This window comes from Thermobia domestica, chromosome 11, assembly GCF_964235325.1.
Source record: "Thermobia domestica chromosome 11, izTheDome1.hap1.1, whole genome shotgun sequence".
Taxonomy (NCBI): domain Eukaryota; kingdom Metazoa; phylum Arthropoda; class Insecta; order Zygentoma; family Lepismatidae; genus Thermobia; species Thermobia domestica.
Window position 1 is genome coordinate 259,369,877 of NC_137464.1, and position 25,391 is coordinate 259,395,267.

Genomic DNA, 25,391 nt, shown 5'->3' on the forward strand with positions numbered 1-25,391 from the left:
CGGTGGAAGTGAAGCTGATAATCATATTTGGGACTATGAATTGGGCTAGTGATTGGCTGAGTGAAATGCTGGCTCCTGATTGGCTGTCAAACGTGGAATCTCAATATTTTTACCTGGCTGATGGGGGCCGAGAAGACTTACTATAATCAGATCGCCAGGAAAAATTCTAGTGTCTTCTATCTATAGCCATGTTAATCCGTCACATATGAGGAATGACGTCATTCAGCCATCACACTACACAGGGAATTGGGGGGAAGAAAGGAATTCAAAAAGAATCATTATCTTAAGTACCATCCCGACAGTTGCCTGGTGTAAATGAGGAAAACCTCATTCAGGATGATTGGCCTGAAAAAAATATTTTACACTTTTTCGAACGAGTGTCCCCACCATGAAGCGAACCCAGGACCACTCACACCGAAGACAAGAGCGTTAGACTACATTCTAAAATGAAAAAAAGACTTCAGAGACATTCCTCACAATGAAAATAAGCCTAAAGTATAAAAACTGTTTTCTGGCTTGTTACAAGACTGTCTGTCAGAGAAACAGTTGTGTTGCCAATTTGCGGAGCTCAAGGCTAGACATTTTTTTCATGACGAACATTGGAAACACGCAAACAGTAATGCTGTGTCTTTGCACAAACAAAACTTAACGACTTCTAAGCCTCCTCTGCAGTGGCACTGTAACGTAATATTTTTGTTTATTGCATGACACGGAGAGTTCGTGGAATTTACTGGCACGGTTCTTGTCCACAAGGCTACAGTCAGAAAATCGTTTTGCAGACTTTGTCAACACACATTACTACTGGCTGTTCATTGAGTAGGTCAAGAAAACACGCCTGGACATTAGTATTATGATAATTTTACTTCGTATTTACATTTAGCTGATAACTAAGAAATCAATTAACCTTGAGACTTGGCTATTAGCTGATGACTGAGTAATTAATGAGCCTTGGTACTAGTAGCTGATGACTGAGAAATCAATTAATCTTGAGACTTGGCTATTAGCTGATGACTGACGGTGAGTAATTAATGAGCCTTGGTACTAGTAGCTGATGACTGAGAAATCAATTAATCTTGAGACTAGGCTATTAGCTGATGACTGAGTAATTAATGAGCCTTGGTACTAGTAGCTGATGACTAAGAAATCAATTAACCTTGAGACTTGGCTATTAGCTGATGACTGAGTAATTAATGAGCCTTGGTACTAGTAGCTGATGACTGAGAAATCAATCAGTTTTGGTACATACTATTAAGTTATGATTGAGAAATCAGTTTGCCTTAATACTTAAGCTGGTGACAGAAAAAAATATTCAGGCTTGACACCTACTATCTGACCAACTGACTGAAAAATCAGTTTTTGGATCAAAAGATCAAATATATTTCAATGAAAAATTTTCTTGTAGGCCTTATATCTGGAGAACTACATATAATGCAGCTCAGTGGTTCTCAATCTAATTGCTATCACGACCCCCATTTTATCACATTCTCTTGTCAGCAACCTCCTTATAATTTCTGGTTTGTAATAAGCTTGTGTACTGTTTTTAATATACTTATTGCGGAGATCTCACGATATCCATCTATTTCCATGATAGTAGAATCCATTTCTTGTATATAGTAGATACAGTAGTATAACATCCCTAAAAGCGAATGGATTAAAACCAAATTGAGTCAGTTCATTCATATTACAAATATCGAATTCTATCCGTCATACCGTTTCAAAATGAAGGCCGTTTCAAAACTTTAAAACTTCATAACTCCCTTAATTTTGGGTCATATGATAAACTGATTTCTAATTTTAGTTAAATAAACTTGGACAGTTATTTAAAAGAAAATTTATTGAGTATTTTACATGACTTGATAATGTACATCACGAAAATTGAACCGGACATTGCCGCACTAGTGAAATCACACCATGCTCAGGTATCTCATTAGATTTCAATTTTAATTGTATTTCAATATGCAGGTTTTGTTGCATTCGTATTTTTCTGGTATTTCAATATGCAGTTCTCATTAGTATCATATCATACCTCTTTCATTTAAATTGAAATTTAAATAACTCTGCACCTGTTGAAAATGTTTAGTAGACCTATTTCTTTGTTGTACTTAACAATATGTATAAAAATAAAAATATGCGTATAAGAACAAAATTCAAAATAATATTTTAAAGTATTTTCCAGTGATAATTATATTTATCTCTTCCGCTTATCTTCGGAAGCCCCATGAAACTCTCTCGCGATTCCCTAGGGGTCGCGACCTGCCGGTTGAGAAACCCTGGTGTACCCAAACCCAAACTACCACTCAGTATGATGTGCTTATTTCGTAACAAAAATACGAAAACTGGATTTAGGGGCCGTTCAAAAATTTTGTAGCCTGATCCAAAAATTAATATTGGCCAAGATCGCTCCTTTGATACATTTTTTTGGATCACTTCTGAAATTCCTGGCCAAGATCTCAATCTTTTGATCCATTTTTTGGGACCATTCTTAAATTCTTTTTGTACTATTCGCTAATTCAGAAATCAGTCAGTTTTTGTGGTTGCCATTCTTTGATAACTGAGAAATCAAACAGTATTAATGCTTATTATTAGCTGATGACTGCAAAATCATTCAGACTTGGCACTTATTATCTAAGACTATTCATGGCTTTGGATTAATTGTTTTAACAAAAGAGACACTGACCAAAGCTTAAAACTTTACTTTATTTTAAATTATAATTTGTTACTGTTTCTGTATTTTCATTAATTTCGATCGTGTCTGAAGAAGGATATGCTAGATATCCGAAACAGTAACAAATTATAATTTAAAATAAAGTAAAGTTTTAAGCTTTGGTCAGTGTCTCTTTTGTTAAAACTTATTATCTAGTAAAAAATACACTGTAAAGTAATTGATTCCATATACAGTGATACCTTGAAATCTAAACTTAATCTCTTCTTCAATGTTATTCGAATTTCAAGAATTTTTTTTTTATTATTTTAAAATAATAGTATGCGAGCGGTCCCGTTTTCGACTTCCGGTGAGGACACTCGGTCGAAAATATATAACAGCTTTCTCAGAACATCCGGAATTGTTCTTATTCACACCGGGCAAATGCCAAGATGATATGTAATATACTAATGTACACGTCGTAGGCCGCTTCCTTTCTTACTCCCCTTTCCCGGATAGTCTGCTCACCGAGAAACATTATCCCTCATACGTAGCGGGGTTTTAAGGCCGTAGACACTGGTAATGCCCAGATCAGAGATGGGCACCCTCACTCATTTTTGCCCTCAAGAGGGCCGCCTTCACCCTCAGTTCGGTAGATGACGGTGAGGGTGTCTGAGGGTGAGGGTGAAAGAGTCTATTGAGGGTAAGGGGGTCAACTGAGGGTGAGGGTGTGTGAGGGTGAGAGTGAAAGAGTCTATTGAGGGTGAGGGTGACTGAGGGTGACTGAGGGTGACTGTGAGGGAGTCAACTGAGGGTGAGGGTGGCTGAGGGTGAGTGAGGGTTAGCAAAAATGCCCATCTCTGGCCCAAATATACTGTATGTGTAAATAAATATAAATAAATAAAATAATAGAAATTAGATTAATCAGTTTCTGGATCCCACAAATTCAAATCAAAATTATTTTATCAAAATTGTATTTAAAAAATTACTTGTGACTTCAACAATAAATAAATTGTACTTTTATGTAAAATATTACAGGTAAAATGATTTAAGATTTTAAATTTGAGGTAAAACAAGGTAAAAACGGACACAAAAGCATAAAACTAGCAGCAATAAACACAAGAGATGCTTGCACTACATCTTCCAACAACGAAGTAAATGATAATGCGTGTTTGGGTGACTCCAGGGCAGGGAAAATGTATGCACAAACACACATGAAAAATGTGCTGGGAGTTCGGATTCCAAAGGAGCGTTCGGATTTCGTTGCAAAATTTACTACAATTTTAAGAGGCCTCATCCCGGCGAAATTAAAATACCGCTAATTTTACAGTAACTATGTGATATCTTCAAAAAGATAAAAGATAATCGAAATGTGGAACAAGAGCGCTCTAGACAATATCATTTTACATGAGATACCGTTATCACGACTCACTTATCTGCTTTCGATTTCGAGCCATTTTGAAAATCGGAATTTTCGCGTTTCTAAACGGCTGAAAACGGAAAGCCGCTAGGTGACTTGTGATAACGGTACCTCATGCAAAATAATATTATCTAGAGTGCTCTTGTTCCACATTTGAATTATTATTTTTTTTTATCTATTCGAAGATATCACATAATTAGTATAAAGTTTAATTTTGCCGGGACGAGGCCTCTTAAGTTTGCATTCCAAGTTTTGGCCGTACGGATTACGTGGGCAATACTGTATTCTTATTTATCTTCCTACCGTGACATACGTACTCTTAAGGGCACACCTACGAAGGAGTCCACCGACTCTGAACCCAGTCTCTCCAAAAAACTTTCTGACTCAGTCAATACACATTTGTACCCTTTCTTAATAAAACTATATTTGTTTAACAGGGAAATGATTGATGTAGCATAAAAATTTGTTCTTACACTTCATCTGTACTCTTTCTCTTATAAAAAAAACAATCTCATTCTATCTTTTTCTGAAAATATAGAAAAAGTATTTTACAACTACTTATCGTCTATTCGGGTGCAGAGTAATAACCATTCAATTCTACGTAGACGTAGTGACTTAAAGTATTAGACGCCCACAAAGCCTGCACTCCCTAATTAAAAAAAAAATGGGGTGTGCGCCTGATCCTAAAAGTGACACCCCAACAATATATTTTAATTGCTTGTAAGCTCTACCATATTGAAGTGTACTTAAAACAGGCCTATGCACAAGATCATACCGATAATACTTTATTTCCAATTTGCTTCCGTATGTTAGTTATCAAAAGGGACTTGCTACATACATTTCTTGTACCGTTGTTACTAAGCTGTTATAACGCCAAAGCATTCCCTGGACAATGAGTTTGCTTGTCTCCTTTGAACCTCAAAGAGTTCTATGTTTGCCTTACCTTCCAATCTAAACGAAAAAAGACAAACATCAATTCGCGCTTTCTGTTTCTTGACATGGACGGCAGTAAAGAAAAGAATCTTAACGCAAATATTTTGTTATTCGTAGAGGAAGCCCAGGTATATCCTCCCAGTTTCCGTTTCAGACACCTACCAAGATAATCATAAAAAAGTAACCATTGAAAAGGATTTCCGGGAAAGATTTCTCGATAATCTTTCATGTAAAAAAATAGTAAATGCCTCTATATATTTTACCGTTATCAATATTTTGCGCTTCCTCTCCTGTAGTCTGCAACCACACATGCGTTAAATTTGTAAAAATATCCACGTATTATCTAACACAAATACATCAGATTTCAAATTTCTTGTAACTCTAGTGATTTAGAAGTTTCTCCTTTCACACCAGACCACCACTTCCTCACAAGCTTCTTCACCCCCTACTGAATTTGAGAACATTAAAGATAGATTGAATTCTGACAGACATCTTTTCTTCATGGTTGTGATGGACCACAGAACGTCCTCCACAGTTTTATCTTGATGCTAGATCAGGATAACCCGTATGGACTTGTTTGCGTCGATAGTTCGGTAGAGTGTGCTCAACACTGTTCTAGGGACTTCTACCAGCGTTGCGCATAAGTCTAGAGCTGAGACAGTTTTCTCGTAAAAGTGATATCTTGTCTCGAAACAAGTATCTATTTCTATTGGGAAGCTTCTATCTCGTCTCCTGCGAAACCATAGCTTCTATGTGTTTACTTCCGTTTCCATTAATCAAGAACTACCAACACCTCAAAATGCACAAGGATAACGCAATCGTTGAGCTGATCTCAGAAGCTGCCAGAGTCCAAAGCTGTCAAGCACAGCGTTTGTTGCTGAGTCGAGCTCGTTCCTGGCCAAACTAGGCCAACAGAATATAGCGGTCATTATTCCATAGAGGATGGACTATCAGCTTACCAAATTTAGTTAACATCCGGGCAACAGTTGCCAAAAAATAAAGTATGTAATACAAGCCAAACCGAGTCCCTAGCCTAACTCTGCCACAAAATATACCGATCCTTCTTTATCAGATGATGGGCTACTTGTCCATCAAATTTCATTCAGATACGGGCAGTGGTTACCGAGAAATAAAGTACCAGACATACACCTGGAGTGAAACACTTCTCGTATGTATACACCAGAAGCTAATGGGCACGTGAACACAATCACTAGTGTGCTGAGTGACAGACGCCAGTGTATTAGAGTAATTCTTGTCTCAATCTGTCCTAAAGTGATGGTCGTGTTTATACTATGATTTTAAACGTAATCTGCGAGCATGCAGTGTCGAACGTCATACGGACTGATTTTTTTTTTTTTTTACTTCACCAGGTACTGCTACATCAGAGAAGCTGTAAATGCCGAAAACATCCTTCCTTTAGACAATACCGAACGTCATATTTCATCACGACAATGCCATGTATTCCATGAGCCACATGTATCCCTAATGGACAATTCTTCCTCTAAGAACGACACGTATCGCTGCTTGTGTGGGCTGCACGATTGCTGACGTGTAACCCGCCAAGCGTGTGTGGAATATGATAGCTGCCTTGGTCGTCATAGTCCTCCAGCGGACAGTGTCGATATATTATGGACTCACGTACAACTACCATGACAGGCTATTCCTTGAGAATTCATCCAAGGCGTGTTTGATTTGAAGTCAGGACATATAAACAGAGAGAATTTGATTGCAACATGCGGAATCTTTTCTGAGATGATTCTGTCCCTGGCCGAGCTCGGCCATTAAATATACCGGTCTTTATCTACTAGACGATAGGCTACTACGTCACCAAATTCCGTTCACATCCGATTAGTAGATATGGAGGAATAAAGTACCTAATACAAGTCGAACCAAATCTGTTCCTAGCCTAGCTTGGCCACCAAATATAGCGATCTATCTTCCTCATTACAACATAATGAAATATAAAGTCAACCAAGAAAGTTCTACCGCTTTTTCACCCAAAACATTAAAACATCGATATGTCACCTAAGACCTACCTGCAAGATCAAAAATAGTCCCTACGACCGACGACATTCTGCGAACGTTCTGGAAGGCCATGGATTCCACTGCGGTAGAACTCTGTGGGCGTGAAGCGAAGAAAGTATAAAGTGCATTTTGCACCTCTACTAGGAATTTGAACTGGCGTACTCTAAGGTGATTTTCCAACGAATGGAACAGGCGATAATCGGATAATGTAATGTTCGGGGAGTATGACAGATGCAATAGCGTTTCCCATCCAAAGCGTAAAATATCCCGGGTCATTCTAGCCATTTGAGGATTAGCGTTGTCCAGTAACAGGAGGACCTCTTTGCGATTCAGAAGTGCTGGCTCCAGAGTTTTGAGTTTTTCTTGAACACGGCTCAACTGCTGACTGTACCCAGCTACATTGATGCTCTGACCAGCTGGCATCAGTTTCTGATGCACGATTCCGTGAGCAGTACACCAAACATACAGCAGAACCTTCTTCTGGTGCAGTGCTGATTTTTGCTGTCTTGGAACTGGTTCATGACATGCTAACCAATGATGACGGCGTCGTAGAGCTTCGTACAGGACTCATATCTCATCACATGTTAACACCCTGTCCAGAAACAGCTAATTCCTCAGACGAAACAGCAAAGAAATACAGGTGTCAACTCGGGTTGCCTTCTGGCCCGGAGTCAAATCATGTGGGAACCATCGATCCAACTTGTAGTGCTTCCCAAGTTGATTGAGGTGTTGCCAAATAGTTTCTCCACTCACACTGAATTGTAGTCCCAGTTTCTCATACGTTTGGTCACTGTTGCCTTCAATTGCTGCCTGAAGATCTTCATTTAGTACATGTGTTGGTCTTCCGGTACACGGTGCGTCTTCGTGGGGTTTCATCACCGTCTTTAAACTCGTTAAACCACCGTTACACTGTCCGCGTAATCACGACACGCTCACCAAAGGCCTCGCATATCCTCCGCCCCCCGCTGCAGTGCCGTTTGATCCGTTTGAACTCGTACAGCATACACACGTTTATGACGCTCTGTGGAAGTCCCATGTTCACTCTGTTCTTACGCAATTTCACGGTGTAACTGAACTACCACAACCAGGTGGTATGTTGGATATACCCACACTAACAACTAACCTTCGCCTTATCTCTATTCGCATTCAACTCACGGTGTGAGGGCCAATGGAACACAGATTCCACAAAAAGCGACAGAACTTTCTTGGTTACCTTTATATAAAGATTAGAGATGTATTAAGTCTTCAGTTTATAATAATTTCCGTATAACCAAGTAACGAATCAGTAGTATTTCATTACATTCCATCCTGTCTTGGAATTACGCCCATCCTTGGTGTTGAAATTTCAGAGGCAGTAGTATATATTGATACTTCAATCTTCTCATTAACTTCAGGAACGTTGATACAGATGTACAAACTTTTTAAGATTATTATCGCCATAAACCATTCGTTTCCAACGCTGCGGTCTATGATGTGACACTGAAGAAATATGGAATGCGAAGAAGGAGAGGGGTGAGCGAGAGAAAGTACAGAAAATTGTTGGCAGTACGCAAGTACTTATTAATCCAGGAGTGATGTAGTTACAAATCCATCCAATCTACGGTGGCTTAGTAAAGCACGTGTCCATGGCCGAATAAAGCTTAATTCACACAAAGCTTCTTTTTAGAGTTTGTCATCGAAAATTCACTGAGTTGTCTTTTTCAATGCTCACATGACGTGCCGTGCCCCTACAAGCCGCCTTGAATAGAAACTAATCCGGTCGTAGCTCGTCGGCCGCAATCTTTCGGCTTTCTTCGGAGCACACGAAGCGACACGAAGTTGAGCAGAACCAAGGGAAATGGTGTAGAAAGCAGCAGCGGCACGGCACGGCATATAATGTGTGAATGGTGGCTGCCGTGACAAAGGAATGGAATGGGCACGCACTCTATGTGTGAACCAACCTTCATTTGTCGGTGTAGTGTAGTGAGCGGTTGAAGATGTTCGGCTACACATCGCGAGGAACAATCTGTCCTAAGTTCGAGTCTCACTGAAGACCATGGTTATTTTAAAATGTCCTCAATGTATCTGTGTTCGTTTCCATAAGGTAAGAAAGTAAAATAAAGATAACTAAAGAAAATATACTTAAAGAGAATATGTTTAAATAATCAAAACATAATGAAAGAATTTACGTAAAGAGTGACGTCGAGTCGACTGATACATTTCAAACTTGAATATTGCGCAGGCATAATAACTTATATTGGTTGCCGGAGTGGGAACCGAAAGAGGACAGATCGCCACACAGGGTTGTATTAACCTATCTGCAGGCCCGGGGCTAGAAAACATATGTGGTCCCTGCTGACTTCACCTAATACATTTCTGTGAAAGAACAGTAGGAAAGTTAAGGGAATATGTTTCATATTTTTGGTTATATTTAATTTTATGATGATTATTGTATCTTCATGATTTTTTTTAGATGGCCAGTTGAGATTTTGATCAGAGTGGGGGCCCCTGTTTACCTGAAGGCCCGGGGCTATAGTCTCCCTAAGCCCCTCCCTTAATCCACCCCTGGCGCCACGTTATATGGCATGTCGCAATGAAGCATTGGAGCACAGAACGTCGTGTTACCTCAGTTCGTACAGGGTGGCGCGGAGCCGACTAACACATGTAAAACTTGAATATTGTGAAGGTGCAATAGCAGTGTTGAATTCAGACTTTTGTACAAGGAGAGGCAATAAAAATGTAAGGGGGGCTCTGTTCTAGATTGCAATAGAGCAGCATAAGTCTGTCGCAGCAAAGCTCGTGTCTTGTTATTGTCTGGTCGGTTGCAATAACCAACATATTGATAATTTTCCCTATATAACGTTGTTAAGTGTTTGTGCGCGTATCTAATTTCTAAGCTTTTATTTAATTTCGGCTTTATACGAAAACGCGGTTTGTTAATTAAAACAATTAGGTTGGTCAAAAGAAGAAACTGATTTTCTTTTTTTTTTTTTAAAAAAAAAAAAAAAACAAATGTCCTTGCTTTTAAGACTTTTATTTCCGAAAAAAAATTAAACAGAAAAAAGCAAATATTTCAATGCATATCTAGTTATAGACATTCTAGGGGGGCTCATCCCCCTCTTGAACATGCCTACATTCAACACTGAGTGGGTTACGAGTGAGATATTGGAACAGAATAGGATGCCATTTTATAAGAATGGCATAACAGTTGGAAGTTGTTGGAGCGATGAACAATGTATTTTCTGTGTTCGTACTTATTACGAAACGAAGTCAGTCATTAAAGTGTAGCGATTGTTGAGACATTTTATTGTTACCTGACATTACGCTGAAGATCCATTGTAATTGTTGCACTGTTCTTATGAAATGGCATCTTATCCGCTTTCCATCCCCCAGCCGCAACCCATTCCACGCTATCGCGCTATCGCGCAACTTTGAAAAGTGTCAGTTGGCTTCGCACCACTCTCTATATTCAAATTGTGAGTATTCAAGGATATAGTATAGGGCTAATTAATTGTGCGAGAGGTGCTTGACATGAGTTTGTAATTGACAACAGTGTGTTCGTGGGTTTTCTCGGTATTTCTTCATTTTCCTCCTACATTCTCATTCGCTTTCATTTTTATTAATCACCCGTCTCCTTTGGCTCAGAAGGGATAAAGTGGACCGTTAAAATAAGGATTTAATTAAATTTCTATTTTTCGATATTGTTTACCTGCTAACATTGTTTTAATCAAACTTATGTATGGTAGAATGGTACAGAGAATGCTAAAATTGATCTAGAACGTCGCAGAGTATCAAGTTGGAAATGGCTGTCACAAACAATGATAAACAAGAGAGAACAATATGTAACGAGTTTGCTATTTTACATCTTGATCAATAGCCTTTCATATTTGTTCTTGTTTGTGCGCGTATGTGTTGAGATACGTAACATTAACTCCAGAGTGTTATCTGCCCGTTGCTATGGTTTCCCTAAAGGTAATTGTTTATAATTTGCTAATGAATTTAATGAGATATTAGTGAACTTCTCCAACGTAAGTCATATTTCCTTGTTGCATCTCCAGTGAACAAGTGTGTTGAGTTTGTAATATGTTTACAAGAGTTGGGTTTGTCTATTTCATTTGATTGTTGAATTATTGTGTCAACGGGAGGTAAAATTGCATTTCACTCAGATTTAGTTCTAGGCGTTGATACGTTACAAAAGAAAAAGCAAAACAAACTGTGCTATATTGCCAGCGATTTTTTTTTAATTAACACTTCATCTGTCATATTTAATTCAAATCACAGTTTTTTATTTATTTTTAATTTTCGAATCAAATCGAATTCGAAATTTTAACGGATTTTAATATATGTTTTATAACATCTATAATTCAAAAAAATATGGTTTATGGATCCCTATTTGTATTTGTAGTGTTTGTTCAAAGAATCTGGGACAAATTTTAAATTTTCGGTTCATATAAGACCAGGGTCGTTGAGTCTTACGGTAAGTGATCCTGAATTCATCGCCGCACTCGGAGAATCGCATTTCTTAAATACGAGGAGCGTCTAATAAATTATTTATCTAGACAGGAAGGAATGCAGATAGGCTCATCTGGTCATGAATGTTTTTCGGTGTAGTCCGCATAGAGGTCTCTGCACCGGCGCCACTTTATGGGCTACGAAGATATCCCAGAGAAAAAGTAGTAGGCCTATTTGTCATTACCTCCAAACCACTGGGAAATAATCTGTTGGACCTTGTTGTTTGACGGAAAAAAAAAGAAAAAAACACCAGTGCTGTATCCCGGTACACTTTCCCCAGTCGGGATCTCCTTTAGTCCCTTCTCTTCTTCTTTAGTGAGAAACTTGATGACCGAGTGGTGTTCCAACTTCTGCAAATCCATTGTTCGCGGCGTCAAACATTCGCTACATTGTATTCGGCGTCACACAAACACACTCTGCTCACGGCCATTGCATTGCTCCGGCTGACCTCAAATTGTGCAATGGGATTCCCCACAGTGGCCTTGGCGTGCGAGTCAAGATCATTATGCTCCGACCCTCACTTTCTCTCTAGGTAGATAAGTTATTGGACGCTCCTCGTATATACAGAAAAAGGTGACCTTCTGGAGTCTGATGGCGCCTCATCGACTGCTCGAATTACTAACTATTGACTGTAATCTTTCAACCCACGCAAGGATATAAATACCGCAACTATAAAATATACAGAATACTTATGCTGATTATAATAGGAAACTTTTGGATGATATGCATATGATAAATAATTTTGTGTCATTAATCTTTTTCTTTCAATTTACTGAGTTTTTAAATAAGGATACAAAATTTGAATATTGGTCACGAGTACAAAATATGATAAAGAATCTCTCGCTTGCTATAAATCGACAGTAGTAACACCATACAACAGGGCTATCGTGGCGGTTATACCATACGAAGTAGCAATCCTTATAGTTCCTGTTTTATGTCGTCACACGACCTCTGGCTCCCGTGGAAGTTTTTCAATGGCAATAAATGTATTTTTAATTTTTATCTCCGAAAGAGTTTTGGAAAACTAAAGACCTTCAAAATTAGATAAAGATTGTTGAAGTGAACGAGCATAGACAAGTGTCGAGCATAGTTACCATTCTTGATTCTCACTCGAGAGATCGCGGCTAATCAAGCAACTCAATATATGTAAGGTTTGGGCATGAGATGACGGCGCAACTTGGAGGAAGGGAGGGGATATATATAAATAATTGAAAAGGACCTATATTAGTGTCAGATTCACAGTTTTCGGGCTCTCTGAGACGAACAGTGACACTTCCGTAACCGTTTAAGTACAAATTCAGCACACATTAGTGATCCTAAGGGGGGACATGTACAAATAATTGAAAATAATTTATATTAGTGTCGAATTCATAGTTGTTTTGGCTACGTAAGTTGACTGGTGACAATTTTGGTGCCCTTTATGACCAAAATGAAACATATTCTCTCCGTGCGAAGAACGAGCACTCTGTTAGTGTTGAATAAACAAATAAACCATTCATTCAAACTGTAGCCCAGTTATTATGTAACGAAAATCTATTCTCAATCTATTAATGCTGCCCATATATGAAAACCAATTCAGCGTCTATAACTAAATGATAAATAGAAACGAAATGTATAAAAACGTTATAGTTAGACATTCTAAAAGAGATTACTATTGTAATAATTTATTACAACTTATGTGGTTCAGGACTAACTGTCACAGCTGGAAAATACCGTGAGCACTTAAGGGAGATGCATTGTGAGTTGTGTGAAGAGTAATCAGTGTTAGTAAATCCGATTCCAAAACAAATTCACGTTTTCGATAGTTCTTAGAGTTCGAAAATATTGATTTTTACCGTCTAAAAATAAAACGTGTAACGATTAATTTAGTATTATTCTTATATTTTACAGGTTACATTTAGCCCACAGTTCGCGTAATTTTTAAATATGTCAACACGTTCAATTACATTAAATCAGACACGTCACCTTGTATCACTATTACCTTTTATTCCTTTTCACATCTCCATTAATAATAATAATTTTTCTTTTTGGTTGTCATAGCAACTTTTAAATAAATAACTATCTGCTGTTACGGTAACTCTGAGTACAGATTATACGTATAAAATCAACATATATTATTTCAGCTACTAAGATTAAACCTTATTTCTTTATATTTAGGATCTACAACATATATATCTTCTTTTCTTCTTCTTCTTCTACACAACAGATTGTGTACTTTTAAGCACCGTTGCCCAAAAACAAGATACAAAAATGGAAGAAATTGACTAAACAGATATACAATATCGTTGTAAATGATATTGTTAGCGATTAGGATTAGGAATTAGTTTTTTAGTTTTATTCTTATTTTTTTTTATTTATTTATTTATTGCTTTCGGCAGCTATGGTTATGCTAGCCTGTCAGGTATGAGAGATAATGTCTCTGGGTGATTATACTTTGTACTATCCGGAGAATTGGGGAGTAAGAAAGGAATGGGGAAAAGAAGGTAGCGGTCTTTATTATGTTAGTTACCATCCCGGCATTTACCAGGAATCAATGAGAGAAACTCAGGATTGCTGACCTAAAAAAGCAGTTACACTTTTTCGACAGAGCGTCCCCACCATGATGCTAGTTAGGGATATCATATGAGGTAAAAGGGTATTCAAATATGGGGAATGACTTCGATAAAATATTATAAAGATATCACTTGATTCTCTATCTCTGTATTAGTGTTGAAGCTGCGGTAGCTCAGTGACAGGGCCTTCACCTCTGGTGCATGAGGTCCCTGGTTCAATCCCAGCTCGCACCAAGTGAACTTTGTGGTGGACAAACACCGTGTATGTGTGTTTTCTCGTGTTTCTCCCATTTCCTCCCACTTTCTTCATTCCACCATTGCATTCATTTCTCATCATCACTGTCTCCTTTAGCCTAGCCGGCGTAATCGTGCGACGTAAAACAAAGATTTCCTTTCATTTCATTTTCTATATTTGTGTTTGAAAATCGCCATTATTTTCTGGACAACCTAAGATGTACGCAACATACATAGTTTTTTGTATCAAATATCAATCATTTTCAATTTCTGTCTCCTAATTTCTGGTATTGTACGTCAATAGTAATCTGTTTTCTCTTTATATATTTGATTAAACTAACTGTACTCAGCTGAAACCAAGAAACACACACACAAATGCTGAAAGAAAATGATACGTGGAGGTTTAGTAGAAGCAAGATGTACGCCCAGAATTTTTTTTTTTTTACATAAAAAAACCCAAGAAAAAGTGAGTCAGGATCTAAGATGGCGTAAAGAAACGCAACTCTGTACGACGCGATGCGATGCGATTCTCGTCTGCTTTCCTTACGTTGCAAAAAGGCAATCTGCTTTCTCAAACGTGCAGCAAGATTGAAACGTGTGTTCGTTGGTCTTGGTCTCGATGTGGCTGGGGATTATGTGCTGTGCACGAGAAGAAGACCTGGCATTTGAGTGAAACCTTTTTTTCTTCTTCTTCTTATTTTCTCTTTATCCTAAATTTTTCACTCGTTCTCAAGGTTCTTGCACGAAATGAAAAAAAAAAATAGAAAGAGAATACGAACAAAGAAAAAGAAAGAAAAACAGGCAAGTAGTTCGGTCAGTTGGATAAAAAAATGTTTAAAAACTAAAAAGAATCAGTTTTTTTATTTACTAGGATAAGAGCTCAGGATAATAGTATTCAACAATACAAAAAAAAAGAAGAAAAAGAAAAATCCTTTCCGTTAATTCACGATTTCTTTCCAGTTTCTAAATTTCTGCTACATCTGCAGCTAGGCATACGTGAAATTCATGGAAACAGAGAGTCACAAAATGAAATTTTATCCTCATCATTCACTTATGTTCAACACTGACGACATCAGCTTAAAGGATATAGCCGGATAAAGGGTAAAAGTTCCTTTATACCGATTGCTGTGATATTTATACCCAGTGTTGAATTCAGACATTTTCACCCGGGGGGGAAATGAACTCCTCGGGGGGAGGGGAGTTTGGGTGAAGTAATTTCTACATTTTGTGATTGAAATTTTGGGAGTTTCTCCGGGGGGAATGAATTTTCTTCGGGGGAGAGATTCCCCCCCGGGCTACCCCCTGAATTCATCCCTGTTTATACCAATGGTACCTCATATTCAAAGATAACTTTGACCAGAAAATCAACTTCAAATTCCTTCGAATTTCGAAGTTATTGTTGAAAATTCGAAAATAAAAAAATGTTCAGATCTTGGAAACGACTTAAATTACGACGGTGAAACAGAATATGAAGTGAATATACTTTGCTTGACGGACCTTGCCTAAACCTAGAAACAATGCATTTCTCCCTTCAAATTTGTAGTGAAAAGCGCGTCGAAAATATTCGAATTCAGATGTTTTCAATTTATGTTTAAGTGATCATCTATTTTCCACCATAGAAACAGTATCACCTATAATATATTTTGACCATTGTTTGATACCTGCGGTGTAGCTTGGTGTAAAATTAGGGAAACCAAAGTGGGATACGCCTGGAAGGTACGCAATCCGCGTTACATAAATGTTTTTAAAATGAAATTAAACGAAATACTTGAGCTTTACGTCCCACGGTAATGCCGGGTAGGCTTAAGGAGACGGTGAAGATTCGCGTGATGCCCTTTACTGTCGAGCAGACTTTATTTATTTATTATTTATTTTATTATTAGTAGTTTTTATTTATTTACTTTTACAAAGTTATAAACTACATTATTTTTCCTGTCGTTTAACTGTCATAAGTCACAACAGCTCTTGTGCCTAAATAGTTGTATCGACATCGCTGACATAGGGATCTTAATCACGTTCTCTATCATACGGGTTATTACAAATGATTGACCTGATTTCATAAATTCACTGCAGCTTTATTATTGGACAAAACTTTGCAAACGTACTGAAAATCAAATAATAATAATAATAATAATAATAATAATAATAATAATAATAATAATAATAATAATAATAATAATAATAATAATAATAATAATAATAATAATAATAACAATAATAATAATAATAAATGAAAATAAACTATTGCAGGTTCGTTTCTGATTTCTGCCACGAGAGCGCAGCAGTGAGCATTTATTCAACATGGCGACAGGCGCAGAGAAAGCTTATGTTGTGCTCGAGTTTCATATCACATCAGTTTGTCCTAACAGTGCAACACGACTTTCGAACAAAGTTCAACAAAGATCTACTAACCGCCAAGTCTATTCGGTAGTGATGTCCACAGCAGAGATGGAGTGGGTCAGTGGGTCAAGTGAGTCAAGTTTTCTGAGTGGGTCAGTGGGTCGTGGGTCAACAGCATGTAACCCACTGTGACCCACCACCCACCGTGACCCACTGCGACCCACCACCCACTGTGACCCACCACCCACAATGACCCACTGCGACTCACCACCCACCGTGACCCACTGCGACCCACCGACTCAGTATGATCTGCCGACCCTCTCTGCTCACTACATTGTAGACAGTATCTTCTGAAGACTGGTAAATTTGTCTCCGTTTTACTTTCAAGACCTTCATTTCCCTTCCTTTTCCACTTGTTTCTGTCTACTTACTTGAGGTGAGTATATCTAACCAAGTGAAAAAAGAACTTCAGGCACTTTTGGATATTGATATTTTTAATAGTAATAATAGCAATAGGACTACAACTTGGCTTTCGAGATCTGTGAGTTTTTAGAGCTAACTACTGGAAAAAATACATTTTTGAATCCCTGTAATATATAAGAAATTGAATGTAACTATGTGTGCCTGATCATCAGGGTCAAATTGCAAAGTCAAATGAAATTACTTTCGGTATATTGTTCGGCCTTAATCTAAATTGGGATGTTATATTGCTTTTAAATTGGGATATTATATTGCTTTTATTATAATGCATAACATCCTAAGGAGGTAGTGAGTATCCAAATTTTTCCGAAAAAAAAATGAGTATCTCGCAAGCCGTTAAACTTACGGAGCTGAAATTCAGTGTATTAACTCTTTATTGAAAATAAACAGAATGTGTCCTAGCATTTTTTAAAATTCTTCTTTATGTGGGGGAGGGGCACTTTCTATATATGGAAAATTGGTAGTGAGTTGGTTTGTAAAAATTGGGGATGGGCACGAGCGAGTTCGAGCGAGTTTTCTTTGAAACTCGACTCGACTCGAAACACACATGTTTGAACTCGACTCTAGAACTCGGCTCGAAAAATTTCCTCCAACTCGACTCGAAACTCGACTCGAATTTGGTTCGAGTTTCGAGTCGAGTCGAGCCAAAACGAACCAAATCGAGCCTAATCGTGTGTGTAGTTCAAGTACTCTCTTCAAGTATCATACATACACAATACAATTATTATCAATGACACTACTTCTAATTATTATTATTATTATTATTATTATTATTATTATTATTATTATTATTATTATTATTATTATTATTATTATTATTATTATTATTATTACTATTATTATTATTATAAGGACCGCCGTGGCTCATTGGTAGAGCGTTCACCTCTGGTGCATGGGGTCCCGAGTTCCATCTCTGCTCCCGCCAAGTGAACCTTGTGGTGGACGAACACCGTGTGCATGGGTTTTCTCGGGGCCCGCCCATTTTCTCCCACTTTCTTCATTCCACCATTTCATTCATTTCTCATCATCCCCGTCTCCTTTAGCCTAGCCGACATAAGAGTGGGACGTAAAACTCAAAGATTTATTATTATTATTTTAGCGTTTTTGCTTCACAATCGGAAGGTCCCATGCTCGAATCCAGAGTTCAGTTTCCTGACTGAGGTTTTCCAGGGTTTTCCTCAGTTACACCAGGTCAATGTTGAGATGGTACCTTAAAATACAGACCCTGGCCGCCATCCTTCCACTTCATTTCCCAATGTTGTTATTATTGTTGATTTGAGTGCTCCAGTGTAAAATGGCCTCTGAGATTGTATCTGGTAGCTTAGTAATAAATAAATATATATATCTGTCGTTCACTTAATTCTGCAAAAGATGGCTGATGTGGGCATGAAGTCATACATTTCCAGGTACATATACAGTTCCTAAGAGACCACCACTTTTACGATACTTTTTCGATACGAGACAGACCAAACTTTGTCTCCTAGACTATTGTCATGGTCTGTATGTGAGTAACTTAAGAAACAATCTATGCTACATTCGCGAAGTGTTCTCTCGGTATTCGTGTAAAATTGATTCAAATGCGAAGTTCTCCGCGGCCCAATGCATATTGCACTAATTTTAACGGCCCATATGAAATTTTCATATTTATGGGCCTTCATATATCCGGAATTCAATCATACACTACTATAACGCTCGGGAACAAATATTTTTTACACTAGTTTCTTTAGATGGAACTGGACATGAATGTGGGTATATACAACAAAAAATTGGATCAAGTATTGGATCAAAAAATTGTTTTGAATGGATATTAGTCTAGTAGTACTTTCTGAGTAAATAAGCAGAACGATATGGAGGAGAGATTTGAATCGGATAAGCATAACAGTGGCTTGTGATTGAAGAAGACAAAATTATGTATGTAACACTGCTGTCAGAAATAAGATAAAGTATGAATAATGATAATATATTGTAGATATTCACTATTATTATTATTATTATTATTATTATTATTATTATTATTATTATTATTATTATTATTATTATTATTATTATTATTAATTTCAGCACGCAAAGTGTCACACATGTAAATATTTCGTGAAAGCAGAGAAATGAACTTGTTTTTCCGATTGCATTTGTAAATAGCTGTGGGATTCTTCCTGTTATTTGAGGAGTGTCTGCAAATTTTGACTACCATAGCTTTGCTCAAGTAAATGACACACTGCCGCGGAAAAGTAATATTGTTCTTCTTCTATTTTTATTGCCTACTATAAAAAAGGAAAGAGCTTAAAACTATTCAGTAAAGGAAAGTCTGAACCTCTGTAGGGAGGGGCCTCTGATTACAGATTCCGTTTGGTGGTAACTTGTTTACTTGCAGAGTTGCAGGGCTGTTGAACAATAAGCCACACGTGTTCAGTTGCAGTCCAGTCTAAATCTGTAAGAACGTTTGCCTCCAATGAATAAGACAAAAGAGAATTTCCGGCCATACAAAATATGAAGAAGCGAAGTCAGCACTTTATTTACCATGATATGTGGGGGGCGCGGTAGCTCATTAGTAGAGCGTTCATCTCCGGTGCTTGGGGTCACTGGTTCGATCCCAGCTCGCGCCGTGTGGACTTTGTGGTGGACAAACACCGCGCTCGTGGGTTTTCTTGGGATTCTCCCGTTTTCTCCCACTTTCTTCATTCCACCATTTCACTCATGTCTCATCATCACCGTCTCCTTTAGCCCTAACCGGCATAATCGTGGGATGTAAAACTCAAAGATTTCATTTCGTTTTTACCATGATATGAGAGGATTTAGCGAACATCATGATAATTGTCACTTCTGGTAAAATTAAGTTATTAGGTGGACTGGATTGGTATTAAACCACAAGGGAAACTTGTTTGGTATGTGTCATTGTATCGAATTGCATAGGAATGATGAACTTTCTTTTCATACTTACTCGAAAGTCAGAAAATGTGGCATACAATTATGTTTCCACGAGCTGCCCATGTTATACAAATAACAACATTGTTATCCGGAATAGGCTTTTTATAATATTGTTAATAATAATAATAATAATAATAATAATAATAATAATAATAATAATAATAATAATAATAATAATAATAATAACAATAATAATAATAATAATAATAACAATAATAATAATAATAATAATAATAATAAGAAGAAGAAGAATATGTAGAAACTAGATGACGATTATTCTTCTCGCAACAAATTCTAAATATGAGGAATAATATTTAAAAATAGCATAGGAAAATTATAAAGCTAAAGACAATATAGGAATATTACGAAAGAGTATTATGAAGATAATTTAAAGTTAAGTATGATTTCTTTTGTCACTAGAATTCTTTATAATGATTGATACTAACAGAAAATCAGACTAATAAAAGCAATATGTTAATACTGAAAAATTAGCAATTTCTCCATATAGCCTATGATAAGATATTCAGAAAAGTGATCAATTTTGAATTATCCTTTTTATTAATCATTCATAATGGGCGCCATTTCAATACAGCTATACACAGTCACATATATAAAGACAAGAAGATTTAATGTTGATAATTATGGTTTTAGGGGTTATTCGATATATATATATATATATATATATATATATATATATATATATATATATATATATATATATATATATATATATATGATAAAATATTGGAAAATATGGTAAATTTTACGTATTAATTAATTAATTACGAGTATTCATAACGCGAGAGCTGCTTCAACACGGCTATAGCGTAAAGGTGTATACCAGGAGATAAATTGATACCCACATCAATTTGATTAAAGAAGGGTTACATGAGACACATCATCTTCATGTATAGGCCTATACCCATCTTAGAATACCCCGGCAACCCTGTTATTTTTCTGTTCTGGAGTTAGCAGTTATCTGAATCACCGCGGTGCTCCGCCCAGGTTTAGGATTGTCAACGGATCGAGTGGCTCGGCTCACAGCTCATCTACTATCGATCCGAACCGAGAAATGAGACGAGTCAACACCTCACCTAATCGAGACGGCAAAAACCGATGGCTCACCTGAGCCGAGCCGAACCAATTCGGTGGCTCATCCCGAACGAGTTGGCTCAGGCCATCGGCTCAATTGAGCCGAGCCGATGGCTCATCCCAACCGAGCTGGCTCGAGCTGTTTTCTCTGTTGAACTGAGCCGAGCCCGTTGACATCACTACCCGGGTTGGGCTTCTGCTTAGGTTCAGAAATACGACAGTGCAGGTCTCATCCTTGATGGTAAAAACTACAGTATATACATATATTGGTGCTCACGACATTTGAGGCTGTCCTTTTATTTTTAAAAAATATATTGTGGTCTCGTTATCGAGACGAGATGAGATGCAAGCAGTGTCCCCTCTCGTGAGCAACACTAAAAGTATTCCACAGTACGGCTTACATTTCTCATGGCTTTCGCTTTCCAGTTTAATCAGGCCATGATTTCAAATCGAGCTAAAACGAGCTAAACGAGTGAGCCATGTATCAAACTCGACTCGACTAGAAACTCGATCTCAAAAACAGTAACTCGGCTCAAAACTCGACTCGAGAAAACTACCTTTGACACGGCTCGAAACTCGACTCGAATTCGAGTCGAGTTTCAGCTCGACTCGTGCCCATCCCTAGTAAAAATGATCGAAAACGATCGATGTTATTTAAGAAAAAAAAATCAGAAACAAAAAATACAGTGTTTGGCTTCATATATCCATTGCTTTCTATTATAATAATTGCTGAAGCTTATGTTTATTATATGGAGCACTTACAGCACAGGGCAATCAGCCCATAAAGTTGTGAGAAAAATAGGCATAAAATTCGTACTGTAAGCTTAATTACACGCAAATTTTAAGTTTGGATTGTACGCATAATTGTATGGAAAATTTTACACTTTTTCCCCTTTACGTTGGTCTACTTACTTTGATTTGGAACTTTCAAATTTCATCCTTTTTTCAACTGAAAAGTATTGATAATTCAACAAGGAAATAATTATACTATGATAATTTAACTAAAATTCATCGTAATTTGGCACATGGCAAACAGCAGTGTGGTAATTGAAGTTCAAGAAGGAGGGAAATTCCCATTCACCTCGTTCCCTTTCGCTTTCTAGACGGGGAAAGGAACTTGGTAATGGTATCAAACCTTCATGCGTAATTACAAAAATTAAATGTATAAACAAATAAGAAATCATCAATTTATCAGGCTTTAATTGATAATTTATTCAGAAGATTCCCTATCGAAGGCGTGGTAGATGAAGTTTCTGTTCTACATGGGTCGACATTGCCAACTGACATGGTCGATATGGAAAAGATGTATGGTGATAGAGAGATGATACAGATCCACCGTTATTGTAACAGAGTGTGCTTGAGCGATTGACTAGAAATTCAAACTCCGATTAGTGACAATTTCACAGTCTTGTTTCATTACAAGTGTAAACTCTTTAGTCAGTTCAGAAGAGGCCGTGGATCGTGTTCAGAGTTGATGACGATGGATTTTGGTGAGTCAGAGTAGGTCAAAGTGGATGAGAGTGGTTCATGGTGGATGGTGGGTCAGTGGGTCGTGGGTCACGGTGGGTGGTGGGTCAGTGGGTCACGGTGGGTGGTGGGTCAGTGGGTCGTGGTCAAGTTTTCATTGACCCACGCCAACTCTGGTCTACAGTTTACAGCTTCTGGATCCCTCTGTAAAGAGAAATCAACTGGACAGCTACAATGACTAAACAGGAGATTGAAAAACAAATGGATCCGTCGTGATGGGGATGGTGATCAGCAATTACCAAGGGCACCGATTTCTCTATAAATTTGGGGGGCCCATTGAGATGCAGAAGATATATATACTGTATATATGAGGATTTTAAGATATTGCATTCAAATTATGCCAAATATTGTATATTCATAAATACAATAGGGGCCCACATAAGCTTTGGGTTGGGCCCCAGGATCGAAGCCCTTGACAATTCCTATCAAGACGCTCTCCGGGCATAACTCCCTTCGTTTTCTCTTTTTTGTATGTTTACGTCTTCTCTACCAACAAGCTTATCAGAACTGAGAGCTCACATTAAAAGTGTTTTCCAGGGGATTGATCGGGAAGTGCTGCACCGAATGTGGGAAAAACTTTATTATCGATTTGATATTTGCAGAACTGGTAAGAGGGATACATATAGAGGATACGCTTCACTTCCAATATATCAAAAAAAAAAAAAAAAGTTTTCCAATATGTCTGCAGTTTTGTGATAATATGTCCGACAATAAAGCTACATTCAATTTATAAAATCGAGTCAATCATTTGTAATAACCTTGTATGTTGAATCAAAAATACCATCAAATTAAAGATTGGATGTTTACAATGCTCATTGCTTCACTTTGGCACATTGCAGATAGCCAAGGGTCATCCTGTGTTATTTAAAACTTCATGCAACTATATATTTGAACATACAATTCGTAGAGAATATAGCTACACAGCAAGATTATGAACCCATACGTCACGTCCTCTCTACACCTACTCCGCCATGTTTGTTGGCTCAACTCATAAACAATGTTCCGGAAGTTAGAGCTAAAAATTTGCAATATCTTGCAGGGATTAAAAAAAGGATATTGGTGCAGCTATATATATATATATATATATATATATATATATATATATATATATATATATATATATATATATATATATATATATGAATATATATATATATATTGAACAATTGAAGCGCATTGAAATAAAGGCTCAATAAAAAAGAGTAACGCTTCTTAAATATACTGAACTGAAATATCTGTACTTTATTATTTTTGTTTTACCACTTAGTGTTATAAGTTTTATTCGGAATATTGACCTTTGTATGCACCACAAGAAAATATTGTTTCAATTGAGTCTGAAAGATACAGAATGTTTGTTGATACAACGTATTATATGATGAACGTTAATGTTAATGGAAGAAAAAGTTCTATTCGTGCTCCGATTAGATCTATAAAAAGAAATTGAAATTAAGTAAGGTAATGAACCGTGAAATGTTCTAGTACCAGTGTTTCTTCCAGACGCGTTTATTTTGGGGGGAGGCACTGCCTCAGGATCTCTGAGACTGCCCCCCCCGGACGAGACCAAAATAATACGTCTATAATATAATAATAAATAAAATAGTCCAGGAGTGTCCCCCGGAATACTACGTGAGCCCCCCCGGAACATTTTTTTCTGAAAGAACGACTGTCTGGTACTGTCTAATATCTGCAGATTGACGAAGTTGCATTCAGTACTTGTATAAGCAGCTATGAGGCGCAACATATACAGGTAATTATAAATCAATGTTTACTTAAATCATTATAATTAAAACACTGAAAAAATTATGCTGGTTTACTTTTGCCACATCACATTTTGGAACATTTACAGCTAAAATTCAACACTTTACATGAAAAAACATCTGCACGCGATAGAATTAAATACAAAGAAATGCAGCTATATTTTACATTTACAAGTGTAGGGTTATTAGTGTAAAATCATTACAAGTGCTCAGGGGCCAATCCAGGGGGGCGATCGCCCTCCCCAGAAGAGGAAACTTTCTTATTTTATATATAAATAAAATCCATCCAAGAGTTTGAAGCTCTTAAAGTAGCTCTAAGTAGCAGTATTATAACTCACCGCCCCCCTCCCCAAAAGTCAATCCTGGATCCGGCCCTGCGAGTGCTTTACGACCGATAAAAATAAGTGAGTGCATATGCAAGATGACTGTGTTAGATACTATTTTCCATCGTCGTGTATTTCTGCACAGTGTATTTCTGCTGCTCATGTTTACAAATGGTCAGCTACTAATATGAAAGCATAACAAGTGCTATTGAAACTGGTATCATTGCCGAAACCCACTGGTGTTCACTACCCTCGATTACGCGTATACCCACCCTCGCCGACGCGCCTGCTCCCTTCTGACGCATCCCTGCTCTACCGCGCGGTCTTACCAGCTTCACTCTGCTCTGACTGCTAGGGAGCATTCATGCGTTTTAGTGGACACCTAGCACAGGTTGGTTTGTGTTTTTAGCAATATAGTTTTTATGTGATACATCCGGGTGCCGTATTTATACAAAAATCTAAAAGAATTATAATTTTTCAACAATTACATCTGATGACCCCCTTGAATTTTATCTATGCCAAGTGAAAGCAGCGAGTTGCCCAGCGCAAATCATTTAGTTGAAAAAAAAGGATATTAGTGTAAAAATTATAATCTTTCAGCAACGAGTGAAGTGCGAAAAGTAAACCCAAACTTACCAATAAAGATAGTTA

The 25,391-nt window shown here is 37.4% G+C and overlaps 1 protein-coding gene across 3 annotated transcripts in view; it reads right to left on the bottom strand.

The window, feature by feature from the left end:
• The window catches only part of LOC145664982 (uncharacterized), a 536,351-nt gene that overhangs the window by 312,253 nt on the left and 198,707 nt on the right, over positions 1-25,391 (bottom strand). The window lies entirely within an intron of this gene.